Source organism: Patagioenas fasciata, chromosome 14 (assembly GCF_037038585.1).
Source record: "Patagioenas fasciata isolate bPatFas1 chromosome 14, bPatFas1.hap1, whole genome shotgun sequence".
NCBI classification, from domain to species: Eukaryota; Metazoa; Chordata; class Aves; order Columbiformes; family Columbidae; genus Patagioenas; species Patagioenas fasciata.
Genome location: NC_092533.1, coordinates 649,124 through 666,209, shown reverse-complemented (window position 1 = coordinate 666,209; position 17,086 = coordinate 649,124). Strand labels below are relative to the sequence as shown.

General features: G+C 50.1%; 1 long non-coding RNA gene across 1 annotated transcript; it reads right to left on the bottom strand.

Moving 5' to 3' along the window:
• Positions 1 to 336: 336 nt before the first annotated feature.
• LOC139829108 (uncharacterized) lies at positions 337 to 7,602 on the bottom strand. Its single transcript, XR_011741372.1, has 3 exons — positions 7,302 to 7,602; positions 5,947 to 6,162; positions 337 to 5,794 (listed from the first exon to the last, which is right to left on the bottom strand). It is a non-coding gene; the product is annotated as an uncharacterized lncRNA (long non-coding RNA).
• Positions 7,603 to 17,086: the final 9,484 nt, after the last annotated feature.

Below are 17,086 nucleotides of genomic sequence, written 5' to 3'. Positions count from 1 at the left end.
CGCAGGGATCAGCAGGTCCCGCAGGGAGCGCTTTGTGTCGGTCCCGTTCCGCAGGGATCAGCAGGTCCCGCAGAGAGCTCTTTGTGTCGGTCCCGTTCCGCAGGGATCAGCAGGTCCCGCAGGGATCAGCAGGTCCCGCAGAGAGCTCTTTGTGTCGGTCCCGTTCCGCAGGGATCAGCAGGTCCCGCAGGGAGCGCTTTGTGTCGGTCCCGTTCCGCAGGGATCAGCAGGTCCCACAGGGATCAGCAGGTCCCGCAGAGAGCTCTTTGTGTCGGTCCCGTTCCGCAGGGATCAGCAGGTCCCGCAGGGATCAGCAGGTCCCGCAGAGAGCTCTTTGTGTCGGTCCCGTTCCGCAGGGATCAGCAGGTCCCGCAGAGAGCTCTTTGTGTCGGTCCCGTTCCGCAGGGATCAGCAGGTCCCGCAGAGAGCTCTTTGTGTCGGTCCCATTCTGCAGTGATCAGCAGGTCCCACAGCCGTGGCCTGGCCGTGCCCAGCCACACACAGCCCATCCTGTCACCCCACGCTGCCACCAGCGGGCTGGCAAACCTGCTGCGGGTGAGGGAACGCGGACCAGAACCCATGCTCTACCAGAAACTACTGAGATTTAGGTATTTGCTATATTCATTAAGCAACTTGAAAGGTCACCCTTCTATACACTTGCAAACGAAGTGCAGGAGAACCTCGCTGCCCTCTGCCTGGCACAGCCATACGGGAGATTTAAACAACAGAAGTCTTCCAGCTACCAAGAACAAACAGAAAGATTTGTCCTTCTCTTCTCTCTAATCCTTACTTCTCTCTCCAGAGATCGAGTCCAATTGGTGATTTCATATAAATCACGGTTTGTGCTGCTCATCTCTTCCCCGGCGCCGGTGCCATGCCCGGCGGCAGCCCCAGCCAGGACAGCGGGCCGGCCGCTGCGGAACAGCAAGGGTTGGTTACTTTAGCGAACAGCCTGCACGCAGGGAGATCTATTTCTGTAATTGCAGGTGTAGATCTGCCCGGAGGCTGATCTCTGGTTGGCCAAAATAGCTGGAGTCGGTGCAAATCTCCAGCCATTTTTTAACTGTGGTTTTTTTGATGCTATATTTTATGGGGATGTTTTTCTTGTTTTAACATTTGATGGCTTATCAAGTGCTAAAGAAATGTGAGCTGTATATAATCATTTTATACGTAGTGTGGGAGAGGTTACAATGAAGTTTGTAAAATTATGAATGGCAGATTAAGGGTGAATAGGGCAAAACTAATCATTCATGTAATACAAGAATAAGGAACATAAAATCTAATTATCTAGCAGCAGTTCTAAAACAAACAAAAGGGAGTGCACGTAATTATATTTTGGAGCTCACTGCCATAGAATGCTTTGAAAAAAACCACCAAGTGCGAATGTGTTCAGCAAACAAGCAGACAAATTCCTGCAGAGCCTCTATCGAGGGCTGCCCAATGCAAGGGTGCAGACATAAGGTGTGGAAGCTGTAACAGTTTCCTCCACGCAGGGAGGGATCACCGCTGTTCTTCAAGGTGAGCGTGATAACGTTGGCGCTGCTTGCACTCGGGCAGGGTAGGAAGGGACATAAAGAATCGGGGTTGATAGCTGTACCACATTCAGTGATAGCTGCATCTCTTGAAGGAGTTGTGCTGTCTTACGTCCCCATCTGTGTCTTTCGGAAAGGCGACCGGGTGAAGTGATCCTGATCTCGCTGGGTACAGAACTGCTGCGTCGCCTGAACTGTTATCGATTGCCGGATTTGGAGAACGCTGTATTCTGTCATCTTCCAGCACACGTTAATATATGAGATGAGACAATGTTCCCTGTCAAAGCACACTTGGTTACATTGACATTGGCAGTAGGACTTAGAACAACAGATCCAGTTTCATTGAGGAGACCCAAAAAGGCATCACTGTCCTCCAAAAAGGCCACAATATGTCCAGCTTTCAGCTTTGCTACTAAACTAGTTAAATACATTGATCAAAAGCCAATTACTCACTCAAAGGTACATTTGAGGTACGTATTGCATTAGTATTACCATGGTGAGCCATTTCAAACGATCCAGAAGAGTGACCTGCAAAGAGAAATTCCCCTCCAGGAGAACTGTGCTCCCCATTGTGCTCAGGACCTTCTGCTGCACTCAGAGCAAAAACACCCGAAACGGGACCCCAGCCCAGGGTGGCCAAGGGGGTCCAGGTGCCTCATTCCTGTTCCTCGCTCCATCCCACCAGCACTCAGACCCGTCCACGGCACTGCTGGGCGAAGCTGCCGCAGACCCAGCTCTTCCAGGCCATGGAGTCCAAAGCTGCGTCTCCAGTGACTCCCGATGACGATCATTTTCACTTGTACGTCTCGCTGGTACGAGCAGTCAGCTAAGGAAACCCTATGGCAACCTCTGCTTGGTTTTTGAGGAAAATATTACCAAGTAAAAATATACTATTTACTTCTACTCAACTACAGGTTTTTTCATTCGATTGGTGTTAAAACGTCTACATATACATATATATATATATATATGTTTAAAGAAAGATAATGCACTGCAAATACACCCCCCTGTCTGCCTACGGAGTTACAGAGATGACAGCAGTTTTCCCCTGCACCTTCACACGAACCCGTGTCCCCCTGGCAGAGGCCGGTTCTCCTCAGAGCTGGTCTGCAAATTACCTGAGCCGTTCTGCTTCATCTCATTTGGACTTCAGTGGTGCGTTTTCATTATATAAAATAAACACACAGCAAAGAGCGTCATCAATAACTTACGGCTGTTTGAGGTGGAGCAGGATGAAGACACCTGCCACAATCTTTTCACAAGATTTATCTCAGCCTCCACCGTTTCTGAGCTCTGCGCATCGGAGCTCACGGTGTTCGCTGTGCTTTTATCTGACAGCCTGGATTGCTTCCCAAAAAGTGGGTCCTTCGCAGTTCACTGCAATGCTGCTTCTCTCCAGGAATTATTTAAAACGGTGTTCTGTTTCTTTCCAACAAGAAATTGCGGTGAGGATTGAATAGAACCCATCTCGACGAAGAGCCTTTCCGGGCGGTTCGCGGTTTGTTCACGGCAGAGGTGGAGCTGGAGAGCAGGAGCTCGCGCGGCCGCACGTTCAGCTGAGCTGGATTCTCACCGCACCAGCACAGCAAACAGCGTCGGGAAACAGCACCGCGGCCGCAAGACCGGCCAAACACTTCTGTTTCAAGGTACAAGAGCAACCCGAATCAGAAGACAAAAAAGAAAAACAACGAAGATGCTTTGATGTATTTTCTCCCACCTTCATTTTTTTCTTTCTCTGAAATATTAAACACTTGGGGTTTTTTGGTGGTTGAAATTCTTGACTTTCTTTCCCCTTGCTCCTCTTCATTGCTGAGCAGTTTGGGCTACAATTTGATGAAGAATCATTCTTCAATGGATATGAGAGAAAGGAAACACATCCAGTACACTAATTTCTCGTGCTCTTTCATCCAGGCTGCATGTTGAACTTTCCTGCCTGCCCAATGACCACAAAACACCTCGCTGTGTGTTAACAGCGCGAGGCCTCCTGGGTTCCCGGGCAGTGACGGGGACAGGGGCGTCACCGAGCCCACGGTCCCGCTGCGAGTTCCCGTCCCAGCAGAGCGCCGCTCACCCTCTGGAGGCTGCTCTCTGAGCCCCCCCGCCACGGCGCCCGGCCGGCGCTCAGGGACACGCAGCTGATAACACAGTGACACAAAGGAAATCAGCTTTAGCTTTTATAACCAATAACATCGGCCCCAAGGTTTGAAGGAAACAAACAAAAATAGTGCAAAGGTGAAAATGAATTTACACTTTTTATATGAATAACTACTCATAAATAACTTTTGGTACTATTCTCTGCATTGCTTATGCAACAGAAGTAAGGACACACGATTTTAAAGAAAAGCCCCCTGAAGATGCAAAAATGCCTTGGCAATAGAAATTAATTACAATTTACAACATCCCTCTAAAGTCAGAATTATTATCCCACCTTTTAAAATACAAGCTTAAAGAGCTAATCCTACTCATAGATTTGTTGCCTTTTTTTGTTGGCCACATGCACAAGATCTCCCCTGTATGGGTCCGATCCGTTCCCTGGGGAAGAAGGTGACACAGGGACAACACTGGGTGGGAGCTGAGCGACCTGCCCGACCCCCAGCGTGCGCTGTCTGACCCAGCGCTGGAGCGACTGCCTGCGACCCAGCGCTGGAGCGACTGCCTGCGGCCCAGCGCTGGAGCGACTGCCTGCGACCCAGCGCTGGAGCGACTGCCTGCGACCCAGCGCTGGAGCGACTGCCTGCGACCCGGCGCTGGAGCGACTGCCTGCGACCCAGCGCTGAACCGAGTCGCACAGCGCTAACCAAATAACTGCTGCGAAGAGAGAGCAATGTGCTTCGTGTCAGAACGCACCGAATCCTCCGCTTCTCACCCAGCGTCTGCAACACGCTCGGCAGCTTGATACCAAAAGCGGCGAACATCCCACAGTTCATCAAATTTAACCTTCCCCAATTTATTATTCTCATAATTACCTTTATTAAATAACTGTACTTAAGCACTGTAGCTGCAACTAAATACAATTAAGACTCCGGGAAGGGGCGTCTGAGCGCAGAGTCCTCCGGCGCAGGAGCTCACCCTGCAACATATAGACCAGATCTCCATCCCATCCACCGTGTGTTGCCTTGGCAACACGGACACCTTAAAGAAACCGTTAACCGCTCCTGCTCACTAAAGCTGGCTTAAATTTTTCGGTAGAAACATCATAAATGGCTTTTTCGGCAAACTCAAATGTGTTATATCTGGGGTTGAAATATCAGCAAAAAAAATAATCCAGCGACTGAAAGCTGTTTCCCCCTGTTTTGATCTTTCTTGACCATAAAATGTCAGAAAAAGGTGAAGCACTTTGCCAATTTGGGACAAACTAGTGTGGTGTGCTCCGTGCAGCCTGCACAGAAAGGCGCAGCACAGACGCCGAGCTTGTCACAGAGCCTGAGTGACATGTTTCTGCAAATATCATACGTGTGACCCTCTGCAGTTTTACATCTACGCCATAACAAGCTCTTCTCCTGGGAAACGGTCCCATGTTTATTTTACTCCTCTGAGTAAGAAATGTAAATGTCTTTTTTTCCCCTACATTTCCTGGCTTTGCTCCCCAGGATCTCGCAGAGCACCGTGTCCCCACGCTGTGCTGTCACAGCTGTGCCCATGGGAACGGGTGACCCCGGCGGCTCTAGCGCCCGCGGGTAGAGCAGGGCCGGAGCAGATCAGAGCCGGTGCTCTGGCAGAACCGAGTTACCGGGGTAGAGTAAGAAACCTCCTGTTTTGGGCAGCAGGCGCGGGCGCTGCCACCCTGGGATGGGACACCCTGTCCTGCAGCGACACCTCGGCTGTGAGTGCGGAGTTGGGGCCCCAGGGGCGGCACAGGGAGAAGTTGGGCTTCTTGGAAGCTCGTGACAACACTGACCACCCGCTGTTTGTCACCAGGACTCCTTGGCTGCCTCCGCCTCTCCTGAAGCAGCAAAGTGCCTTTGCCTCCGAGCTCCCGGGCAGCCCAGGAGCTCTGCTGAGGCAGCAAAACACGACAGCCCAGCCCAGACCCCGCAGCCCAGCCCGGACCCCGGAGCCCAGCCCAGACCCTGCAACCCAGCCTGGGCTCACCCACAGCTCCCTGTCCCGGGAACGCCGCCAGCGGGGTGACGGTGACACCAGCACCATCCCACGGTCACCAACCCCGGCCCCGTTTTGCCCTCGCTCTGCCGTTGGAAAGATGACTTCCCTCCAGCTGCACGATACCACAACCTGCTGGGGACGGTCTGCACTCACGCGTCCTGCAATTAAGAAATAATGGGCTTTCTGACATGATTGATTTCCATAGATTTAGTGTCAGCTCTGAGAAGACAGAGGTAAAATTATTGCAGGTCTCCAAAGCATCACCCTGACAAATCACCTCGGAGACCTGTTTAGATAAACTCCTACTTACGCAGAGGCTGGATAGAGACGCACTCCTCCGGAAATTGGGAAAACACCATGTGTGTCCTCACACCAGCAGGACGGGGAGCTGGAAATGCCACACGCAGGTGGTGACGGTGCCGCTCTGCATGTGCCCAAGCCCCTCTCCGGGGACGTGCTGTCCTGCAGCTCGTGCGTGGGAGCAGAGATGGACCCAGTTGGGATTGTCTGGTAGACGGACAGGCAGCTGGAACAAACAAACTCATCAGCTGAAAGAAAATCCCCCGAACTGCCCTGTCTAGGGGTCACAAATGGTTTCAATCACAACCACTGTGTCTCAGCAGGAGTTCACGTGACTCGGACCTGCTGACCAGTGAGGACAGCAGAGAGGGATAGATCAATAAAAGTCAATAGACATCGATAGACATCGATAGACATCGATAGACATTGATAGACATCGATAGACATCAATAGACATCAGGGTCGTGATGCACTCTGGGGTCCAGCCCTTGCGCATCGCTGACCCCCCCGCCGGTCCTGCTGAGCTCCAGGACACGGTAGAGAAACAAAAGGGCCAAATCCAGGCCAGACCTTCGCCGTTTGCTCCCAGTGCCACACAAACCTCCCAGCCAGGCTGGCCAGCGCTAAACCGAGAGAGTCACCCTTTTCAGAAACATGTTTCTGTGACTTCAAAATATGTGTCATTGGTTCTGCATCAAACACATGGTTTTGGGTTGTTTTTCCAAAGAAATCTTCAAAAGCTGATGCTTTCAATCCAATATGAGCAAGAAAACTTTCTGAAGTCTCAGGGACATATGTGGGATGGGAAAACTTCAACCCACGGGTTTTGAGCCAGTGCTACTTTTCACTTTCCTGAAGCGTGACAGAAACAGCTCCTGATTCGGGCTCTGAGGAAAAACTGGGTTTTAGCATTGGCAGCTTTCCGTGTGGCTGAGCTGCATAACACGACCCAACTCTGCAGAGTTATCTGTGAAAATGATGAATGAATGCGAAATGGAAGGAGCAACAAAAGCCATTTTGCTACGGCCTTGAAATGAGATGGAAGCTAAACTGAGAAGGTGAATGAGACACAGATCTCGGACACAGGCACAGACCCCCATCCAGGCCTGCGCTCGGACCAGAGAAGGGTTTGTAACACCCTCTGGGATGGGATAGCTGTAACACAGGCCAAAAAGCATACATTGTAAAATTCAGTCTCCTCAAGCTGAAATCCCCAAGATTTGTTTGCTGTTTTGCTCTCCCCTACAACATCTGTGCTGGTACAAGTTACAATAAGCAGAGAACACACTTTCCATTAACATAAGAAACAAACAGCATAAATGGAAGAACACCTTAATATATATATTAAGGGTAATGTATTGTTACCTCAGGAGAGCACAGGAACTCGTGGACGTAATCCTGGGGGCACTCGGCCACAAGAGCAGCGCGATGGTTGAGCAGCTTGGGGTTTGCAGTGAGCTCGGTTCAGCACTGGTTGAGCAGCTTGGGGTTTGCAGTGAGCTCGGTTCAGCGATGGTTGAGCAGCTTGGGGTTTGCAGTGAGCTCGGTTCAGCGCTGGTTGAGCAGCTTGGGGTTTGCAGTGAGCTCGGTTCAGCGCTGGTTGAGCAGCTTGGGGTTTGCAGTGAGCTCGGTTCAGCGCTGGTTGAGCAGCTTGGGGTTTGCAGTGAGCTCGGTTCAGCGCTGGTTGAGCAGCTTGGGGTTTGCAGTGAGCTCGGTTCAGCGCTGGTTGAGCAGCTTGGGGTTTGCAGTGAGCTCGGTTCAGCGCTGGTTGAGCAGCTTGGGGTTTGCAGTGAGCTCGGTTCAGCGCTGGTTGAGCAGCTTGGGGTTTGCAGTGAGCTCGGTTCAGCGCTGGTTGAGCAGCTTGGGGTTTGCAGTGAGCTCGGTTCAGCGCTGGTTGAGCAGCTTGGGGTTTGCAGTGAGCTCGGTTCAGCGCTGGTTGAGCAGCTTGGGGTTTGCAGTGAGCTCGGTTCAGCGCTGGTTGAGCAGCTTGGGGTTTGCAGTGAGCTCAGTTCAGCGCTGGTTGAGCAGCTTGGGGTTTGCAGTGAGCTCGGTTCAGCGCTGGTTGAGCAGCTTGGGGTTTGCAGTGAGCTTGGTTCAGCGCTGGTTGAGCAGCTTGGGGTTTGCAGTGAGCTCGGTTCAGCACTGGTTGAGCAGCTTGGGGTTTGCAGTGAGCTCGGTTCAGCGCTGGTTGAGCAGCTTGGGGTTTGCAGTGAGCTCAGTTCAGCGCTGGTTGAGCAGCTTGGGGTTTGCAGTGAGCTCGGTTCAGCGCTGGTTGAGCAGCTTGGGGTTTGCAGTGAGCTCGGTTCAGCGCTGGTTGAGCAGCTTGGGGTTTGCAGTGAGCTCGGTTCAGCGCTGGTTGAGCAGCTTGGGGTTTGCAGTGAGCTCGGTTCAGAGGCCCCTGCACACGTCCCAGCGCGTCCCCCTCCCTTCACCTGCAAAACGGACTGGAAGTAGCGTTCACCTTCCCAGCCGCCCGTCCCGGAGAAGTGGGGAGTCCAACCCATTTCACCGCTGCTCTGCACTTTCCAGCCATAAGAAAGCAGAGGGCAGTAGAAAAGAAAAGGGGTGCGAGCACGGCTGGTTGGGGGGGAAAGGCTTTGGAAGCTGCTGGCGGGTTTGTGACATCAGGAGGGTACTTTGGTTACAAAGCAGGCAGCATTCAGAGGCATCTCCTGCCTAATCGCACTGCCACCCTTCAGCAGAGGAGGCTGCAGATTGCTCTTCACCATGGCAATGGCTTTAGCAATGCAGCAATCAAAAGATGAAGAAAAATGCTGCATCGCTCTGCCTTTTACACTCTCACCATTATTTACTTACATCATGACTAATTTCTCTACCAGAAACAAAATGATGAACGCCACCAGGCCAGAACTTCTCAGTTGCTTGAAATTGCTTCTCAGCCACCTGAAAAGAGAAATTTCAGAGAGAGCAGCTTCTATTGCCCAATCCATCTTCAGACGAGAAACCCACCACCTAATCGTTATTTATCTTACCTAGGCAAATGGTAGCATCTGTCTGGCTTTTTCATGATGCTGCAATGAAGGGACGGCTGGAAACAGAGACGTTCGTTATAAGGAAACTTGCCCATTGAAGAAAGACAAGAAGACAAAGAGGCAAAGGCAGAAGTGGGCGGCAGGGCAGCCCCGGGCTCCGGGCAGCCGTGAGCCGGCTTCCAGCTTCCAACAGCAGAGATCTACTGTGTTCCCTTAAAAATGCCCTGAATTGGGATTCTGATGACCAGAACAGAGCGTTTTCTGGTGTGGAATGACGTGGAAGGGGGAGGGGAGGTGGTGTGCTTTTTAAAAGAAATCTTTAGTAATGCAGCTACTTTCTGAGGAGGAATCCAAACCTTTTTCTTGTTAAGATTGCAATCTTTAAACAATACAGGTGACCGTAACCTTCAATGCGGCCGAAACACTTATTACAGTGCAAAATTTCCTAGTGGGAATTGGGCACATTACCTTTGAAATCCTCATCCGTCCCTAATTTACCAGTGGTTTCTCACAGGGAAGCCCTCAGAACCATTCAAAGGTGGAGCACGAAGAGAAGACGATTAATTAAGGATATACATTAATTTGCTAAAGAGATTATCTTGGTTTCACCCATGTTCTGGAGCATCAGAAGACTCACTATCCAGACCGATGAGAAGATTACAGATGTGAAATGTTAGGAAGAGTTTTACCGGTCCAGCTGCGGTTGGTTTTCATGGTGCGACTGTGCTGAGACTGCCGCGCTGTCAGTGTCACCGGCGCCCGGAGCGGGGAGAGCAGCGCTATCAGCAGCAGGAGCGCGGGGACGTTCCCGGGAGGGTCGATGTGACGTGGGTGGCAGAGCAGACAGCCCTACCCCGGCGCCTCGGGACAGAAGCGGCTCTGCGGCTCAGCACCGGGCCAGGCAGCGCTGCAGCTGCACTGAGCTCCGATGGGACTCCTGGTCCAGCTCCGGCTCCGCAGGAACTGCAACTTCCAGCCGCAGTATTCCCCTCTTTCAGAGCTCATGAGCATGCTCTTTTATTAAAAGTTAAAAAGGCACCTAAATTAGGCCCTTTTTCTGAAGACGATGAGGCTGCTTTTAAACCGCAGGCATATGTTAAATGAGGAAGAAGTTAACTTCAGGAACCTTAGAGCAGGATGAAGCGGTTGCCAGCGAGGGAGGATGATTAATTCATGCTCTGCAACGAGCTCACGCAACGAGGGAAGTCGTTCCTCTCCGTTTTCCCCACACTGCGCAATCTGCCTTGACACTTGACCAGTCAAAAGTCCATTAAGAGGAGCTTCATTATTGATATTGTAAATTGATTTAAGACCAAATTAATTATACATGCTCGGCCTGAAACTATTGCAGCTCTGGAGAGGCGTCCCCAGCCGCCTGCTCTCCAGAGCCCTGCAGACGTGGAAACAAGAGAGTTGTTAAATACTGTAAGCACCTTCATTTCAATGCTTCCATGGGTTGTGTTATTTTTAATACAGAGAAGTAATTGCATACAAACTTTGCTCAGTCTTGGGCAGTATTTTGGACCGGTGCACTCAAAGCCTCACGTAACAGTTACTTTTTGCTTTTACGTTCAAGATATTTTTCCAAGTAGTTGGAGTTTGTTTGCATGGGCTTTTTTTTCTTCTCTGAATCCATCATTTGCACCCAGCTGAGATGAATAATAGCATTTTATCACACCACATGTACTCGTCAGCCTAGAGGAATACTCCCTGATTCGTTGGTTTTTTCTCTTTTCTCCCATGAAATGCTTCATCAGCTCTGATGATGTAAAAAGTGTATCAGACGCCAAAATTGCCGTTACCACTTCATCACTCTTCCCATTCTCCAGGATGAAGCCTCACCGTTGATTCCAGCTATTCTTGTGCCAGAAGCCCTGTCCGAGCTGCCCTGGGTCAGCGGGGGGCCCGGGGTCCCTGCTCCCCTGCCGAGCCGTCCAGCGCTTCTTCACGGACTGGTGGAACCTCTGAGGTCAAGACATTTTCCATGGCCAATTGGATCTTCACGTGAACACCATTTTTCCACGGAAAGAGTCAAAAGGTCAAATGGGGCTTGATCAGAGCACAAGTGGAAAGTAGCGGTGCGAGCAGCAACCTGTTTCCAGACAAAAGCGTGTATTCGTAGGGATGCGGTCCATCGGGCACCGTCTGCCGCAAGAGCAGTGCGCGCAGTTCATTTGTTCGCAACCTTTTCCTTGGTTTCTTTACCGCACAAAAATACATTTGCCAACTTCAACAAACTCTTCCGCACAGATAAGACTTGATTTGTTGCCACCCTGCAACACTGGGAATCCTGAAACTGATAAAAAGGGGAAAGAGCGAGACGGTAATTGAGAGCAAGCCCCTGCCCAGCCCCACGGCCTCATTAGCCATACGGCCTCATTAGTGACACGCCACACTGAAAAACGAGTTTGTTCGAATCTGTGTGCAGTAAACGGTCCGTGTGATGCACGATTTATAAAGGGGAGCAGCGTTCCCGCAAAGGGTTTCAGTCTCAGCGCCCGCTGGAGCAGGAGCTGCTCCAGGAACACGAGCGGCCGGGAAGCGCCCAGAGGAGCCGAGTGGCCATGGTGGAGCTGCGAGAGAAGGGGCCAGCAAGGACGAGAGAGGGCAGGGCAGGAGCAGCGGAGGGGGCAGTTTATACCCAACTGGAAAAGGACAGGCTGTGCCAGAAAAATAACACAAAAATCCCCAAGCAGATTTCCGTGCTCTCACCTCCTGCAGACCATTAATCAAGAACTTCAGTTTCAGCAGACACTCCGGTAAAACAAATGGACAAATAAATTCCTCCTATCAATGAAAAGTGATTCATAACCACTTTTTGTTTGTATCCGCAGTAATGGAAGAAGATTAAATTCAGCTTTCTGCAAGTACTTTTTTTGCTAACATTATGAGGCAAATATATTGATAGCTGCTTTCTTCATTTAAAGTATAAATAAAGAATAACAACAACAAAACAACCTATTTTCAGAGCTCTCATTGGGATCTTAGTGTATTTTTTAAAATACCCATCATTTAAACGTTAAAATCACATTTCACGTTATTGCACAATTTGGAATGTTTTCAAGGGACCAGTTTTGTTTTTCCAGATTTTCCACAGTCCATCAGAAAATGTCAGAGACGACAAAGCTTGTTCTGGATCTCAGAGAGACTGACTCGATCTCCATTGCAGCTCTGATCTGTACCTCAGCAACTCATTCAACTCCCCTGTGTGTGTTTGCAGTGCTTGCAGTTGTTTCCTTGTCCAGAGCCAGGAGGGTCACTGACAGCACTCCAACACTGGGCTCCTAATCTACACACTCATAAATGTAAATGGTTTCTTTTCAAATATTTCTTTTGTATATTACAGTGAAAAGAGGTTTCCAATAACGTAAAGGACCAACTCCTGGAGAAGGACAAACACTGGTTCCATCTTAGAGGATGCATTTAGAAATTACATCTCCCTTTGGCAGCTGGAAAGATACTGGAACCCATTATTCATCAGTCAAGTTGTCAGCACCTAGAAGATTACATGGTGGCCCTAGAGATACAGGCAATATAAATGTATAAATTTATCAAGAATAAATAGTAAAAATAAAATCAAACGCAGGGAGGACTCGGTGAGGGAAGAGGAGGGCTGGGGAGGGACAAACGGCCCCGGAACCGAGGCGGACGGGACGCGGCGTCTCAGCCAGCACGGCTCCATCAACCAGCCCACCGGGAACACCAGGAAAGCGCCATCTAAACAAATTAACACTACACGAGCACGTAGTGTGCTCAAAATCAGCAGCCAGAGAGCAGTTATTGGTGTCCCCTGCGGGGATGAGAGGACAATGAAGTGGAGACCCCCGGGTGCACAGGCTTGGGCTGGGCCAATACGTATGTACACACACAAGTGAAAAAAGACCATTTAAAGGGTGTATTCTTAGCAAATACGTAACAAAAGTATTTTGGATCATTCACTCCAAGTGCCCCATTATCAAAATGCATATAGTCGTCTCTCAACCCTTAATATGGTTGAAATTATCTTACCTGTCCTCTCTGTTATTCTTGGTGACAAGTGAACAGTGTAAGTGCCCCAGAGCTCTACAATAAATACACTTCTCATGGAGATTAGGCCAGATGATATGGTGCTAACAAACATACCCATGAAAAGAAAATAGACATGCTAATCCATAAAGATTCAGATGAAGGAAGAAGCCATCAATCTGACAAGAGTTATCAGTTTGCTTTTCTTCCTGTGCTACTACAGAGATCTCCTGTCAACATACCTACCTTGCTACTCAAATTATCCATGAATTGCAACTGGAACACGTTTTTTCCTAAAAAACCGGGGATTTACCAAAAACTTGGCACGTTAAAGCTACTTTGGTAGCACCTGGATTCTAGAGATATTTTTCCATATTGGACACTTATAGTCCCAGTCAACTCCAGGATTCAATTTACAAAAGTAATTAGGATGTTTGTACATCATTAAGGACCCTAGATCCATCCTATTAAAGAGTGAGCTCGACGGAGCAGCAAGCAACCTGTTCAAAGGGTTATGGCAAGATGCGTCCACGAAGAGCACCGTGAAGCAGCACGCGATCTGCCCGCGCTGGTAGAGCCGTGGATCCTGTCCTGCTCGCCAGCAGGCTCGCTGTTGCCAGTGCCAGCCTGGAGGGTGCGCTGCCAGCGCTGAGCCCCGTTCCTGCAGGTGATGAGCCCCGCTCCTGCAGGTGACAAGTCCCTGCTCCTGCAGGTGACGAGCCCCACTCCTGCAGGTGACAAGTCCCTGCTCCTGCAGGTGACGAGCCCCGCTCCTGCAGGTGACAAGTCCCTGCTCCTGCAGGTGACGAGCCGCGCTCCTGCAGGTGACGAGTCCGCGCTCCCGCAGGTGACGAGTCCGCGCTCCCGCAGGTGACGAGTCCGCGCTCCCGCAGGTGACGAGCCCCCACTGCAGACCCTGCAATAACGTGTGAAGCGACTCCAACCTCGTGCCGGGGCAGCGCTCTGGCCTCCTGACAGCAGTAAGCGCGTTTGAAGTCTGCCGCAGCCTTCTTGTCAATAGTGCTCTCATCACCGCCAAGTCAAGTTAATAAGTGCAGTTCATCAGCCCCGTCCCTCTGACTGCTTCTTTCCTGAAGGGGAATATAATGCATTTAACATGTCAGATCTTTAAAGAGCTCTTTCATGTGCAGCCTGTGTTCACTGCTAATAAAATACATTTTACTCGGCTGTTTTGTTCCCCGTGTGCTGCATGCTCTATTGAACTCAAGATACAGCTTCTCATCACACATTTGTAGGAAATAGTCATCTGAAGATTCATTAAAGCGTTCTAGACCTCCAGTTGCCGTGTGTCAGGTGCCATTAAACACGCGCCGTTGGGAAGAGCAGCCGGAGCACGGCAGCGCCGGCAGGACCCGGTGGTGCTGCTGCTGTCCCCTGGGCAGCTCCTCACAGCTCCCGACGGGAACTGCCCCGTCTCCCTTGGACTCGACCCCCGCGGGCAGCGGTTGCGCTGCAGGAACGGTGCTGAGCGCCCCCAGAGACCAAACTCACCCCGTCTGTCCTGCTTTTCCGAGAGGAATTACTTCCCAAGATGAAAGAGTCACTCACTGGCTTTCAGCCCTTGCTTCAGACAAGTTCTTTAGAAAGACACAAACTTCAGGATGTTTGTCCTAAGAAAAATTAATGTAATTCATCACGTTTTGAGATCCACCAACCACTAAAAGTTAACGTCTCCCAAAGCTTCTCAATTGCAAACTCCTTTCCAACACGCAGTTAAAAACAACCTCTGAAATGCAAATAACACAGCAGCCTACACAAGATGATTTATGCCATGCCATCTTTTTCATGCAAATAAATTAGAAGATGAAAACGTAATTTAGGGTGAACCGCATTGTGTAATAAAATAAAAGAGTGACATTGTGTCTGCAAAACTCTGAGCGCAACGCGCCGCAGCCATTGCTGCCGGAGGTTTAACCTTCCCAAACATGGAGCAAAAATAGTCCGATTTATTTAGTTTGATTTTGTATACAAATCATTTTACGGCTCCAGGCACCTCAGGAAAAGACACTTCCTTTAATTTCTTTATGTTGGTGTCATTTCAAGGGAAGGCAGAGCGTGGTTCTCAGCTTGGGGCAGCCAAGGAGAACTGAGAGGCTCCTGGAGCCGCAAACCAGCCCAGGGACACCTGGATCAGGCACTGGCCACAGCAGCCGAGGCAGGAGAGAAGCGTCTGCCAGCGCAGGCAGGACGGACGGCTGTGGGCAGGACAGACGGCTGTGCCCAGGACAGACGGCTGTGGGCAGGACAGACGGCTGTGGGCAGGACAGACGGCTGTGCCAGATGGGCTTGTGCCCTCACAGACACATTAATTGCCACGAGCTGCTTATAAGAATCCAAGGGTTGATCTACAAGACTCTGCACATTTCATTCTAAATCACAAATTTTATCCAGGTAAAGGCATGGGCCTTAGTTTCATTTTTATTAATATTAACAGCAGTAAGAAAAAGAAAAAAGTCCTATTAAAAAGCAACAGCTACTTATGAATGAACAGACTTTTCCTAAATCAGGGTCATTCCTCCTGGTGATGATAAGACCCTATCAGGTAATCACAATCCTTACAGAGAATGCTCTGCCTCCACTGCTGTTCTCTGACAGTAAATCTGAGCCAATCTGTCTGCTTCTTAAAACATAATTCCCCTTTACCAGAACTGATCTTCTAAACGGGCTGAAGGACGCGTCCTCTCATTCCTTCCTTCTCTCTGCATTTCCACTGGCAAGGCCCCAGAACTGGGGGCTGTTCTGTTCATCCCCGGTACGCACGCATTGCGGGATGGGGACGTCTTCAAACAGCAAAATGTCACCAGCACCAGCCGGGGACCACGAACCCCAAACTGCGGCTTGAGCTCTGCCAGCCCGCCCGCGCGGCCCCGGGCCCGAGCCCCGCTCCTCCCGCTCGCCCACGGAACGGAACGGGATGGGAACACCGCCGGCCCCAGAGGGCGGGCAAAACTTCGAGGTGAAAATCGCGTTACGAGCATGAGACATTATTATAACACAGCAAAGAGCCTTCCAGGCCTCTTTTCTATTCAGCGCAAAGCAGCCACATTTCAAAATGAAAGCTGCGGACCAGCGTTTCCATTTGCACAGACTGCTTTCAGCAGGCGGCAGATTAAAGCTGAGAGAATAATCCATAGCAATTAATTTATTCAATGAATTTAGCCTCATTTTCTGTTCACAAAATGTCTGCAAGCCATTTACCATTTTTTTCCTGGTTTACTCATTATTCACAATTATTGCAGTGTAACTCTTGCTCTGCAAATTACTCTTGAACAATTAGCTGAGTGTATTTCAGAAGCTATTTGGGTTGGCTTCCATTTAACACACAGGGCACATTGCCTCTTCGTTCTCTACTCACCGCTGAGGATGAGAAGAAAGGGAACAGATGTGGCCGGATCCAAGCCGCTGCATCACCAGCTGTGCCCGAAAGCTCTGCTCGCCCTCCTGAAACCCGCCGGTCTGTGCAGCGGAGCAAACGGCGTCCCCTGCCCAGCACGGGCTGCTCCCAGCCCCTGCGGGTCAAAACTTCTTCAGAAAAACCGCATTTTTCGAGAAACTGAGCTTTTTTTGCGTCTCTCTGAATATTTTCTTATATTGGTTTATGTTTTCACAAGCATTTCCATCAGCATAGAGAGTTACTGCAACGTTAACAGATTTCCTGCAGTTTTCACCACAAAAAGGAGCAAACCTCCAGGAACGTTACCAGCGAGGACACCAACAAGCGGCGTTTCAACAAAACCGGGGGGTTACCGGTGGGTAAAGCGGGCGCTGGAGAAGTCCATGCCAGTTACCACCAGACTGGCTTCCGGGGTTCAGAGGCATTCCAGCCTTTTAATGTGCTGTTGGCTTCGGAAATAAATACATTACAAAGTGCAAAAAAGAGCTTCTGGAAAATACATTAAGGCAATTTGCAAATAATTGCAGTGAGCTGGGCTATTATGACTTTGACTTCTGAAGTATAAAATCTCCCAGAGATAATGATGATAATCATATTGGAAATAGTTGCCACCCTTTAATCTTCTAAGACAAACCGGAGATCTTTGGGAATTTGGGACCCTGTCACTCTAATTGAAGATCTGACAGGAAAGTCATTAGAGTGGGAAGCCGAGGGGTCACTGATCGCCCGCGCAGGGC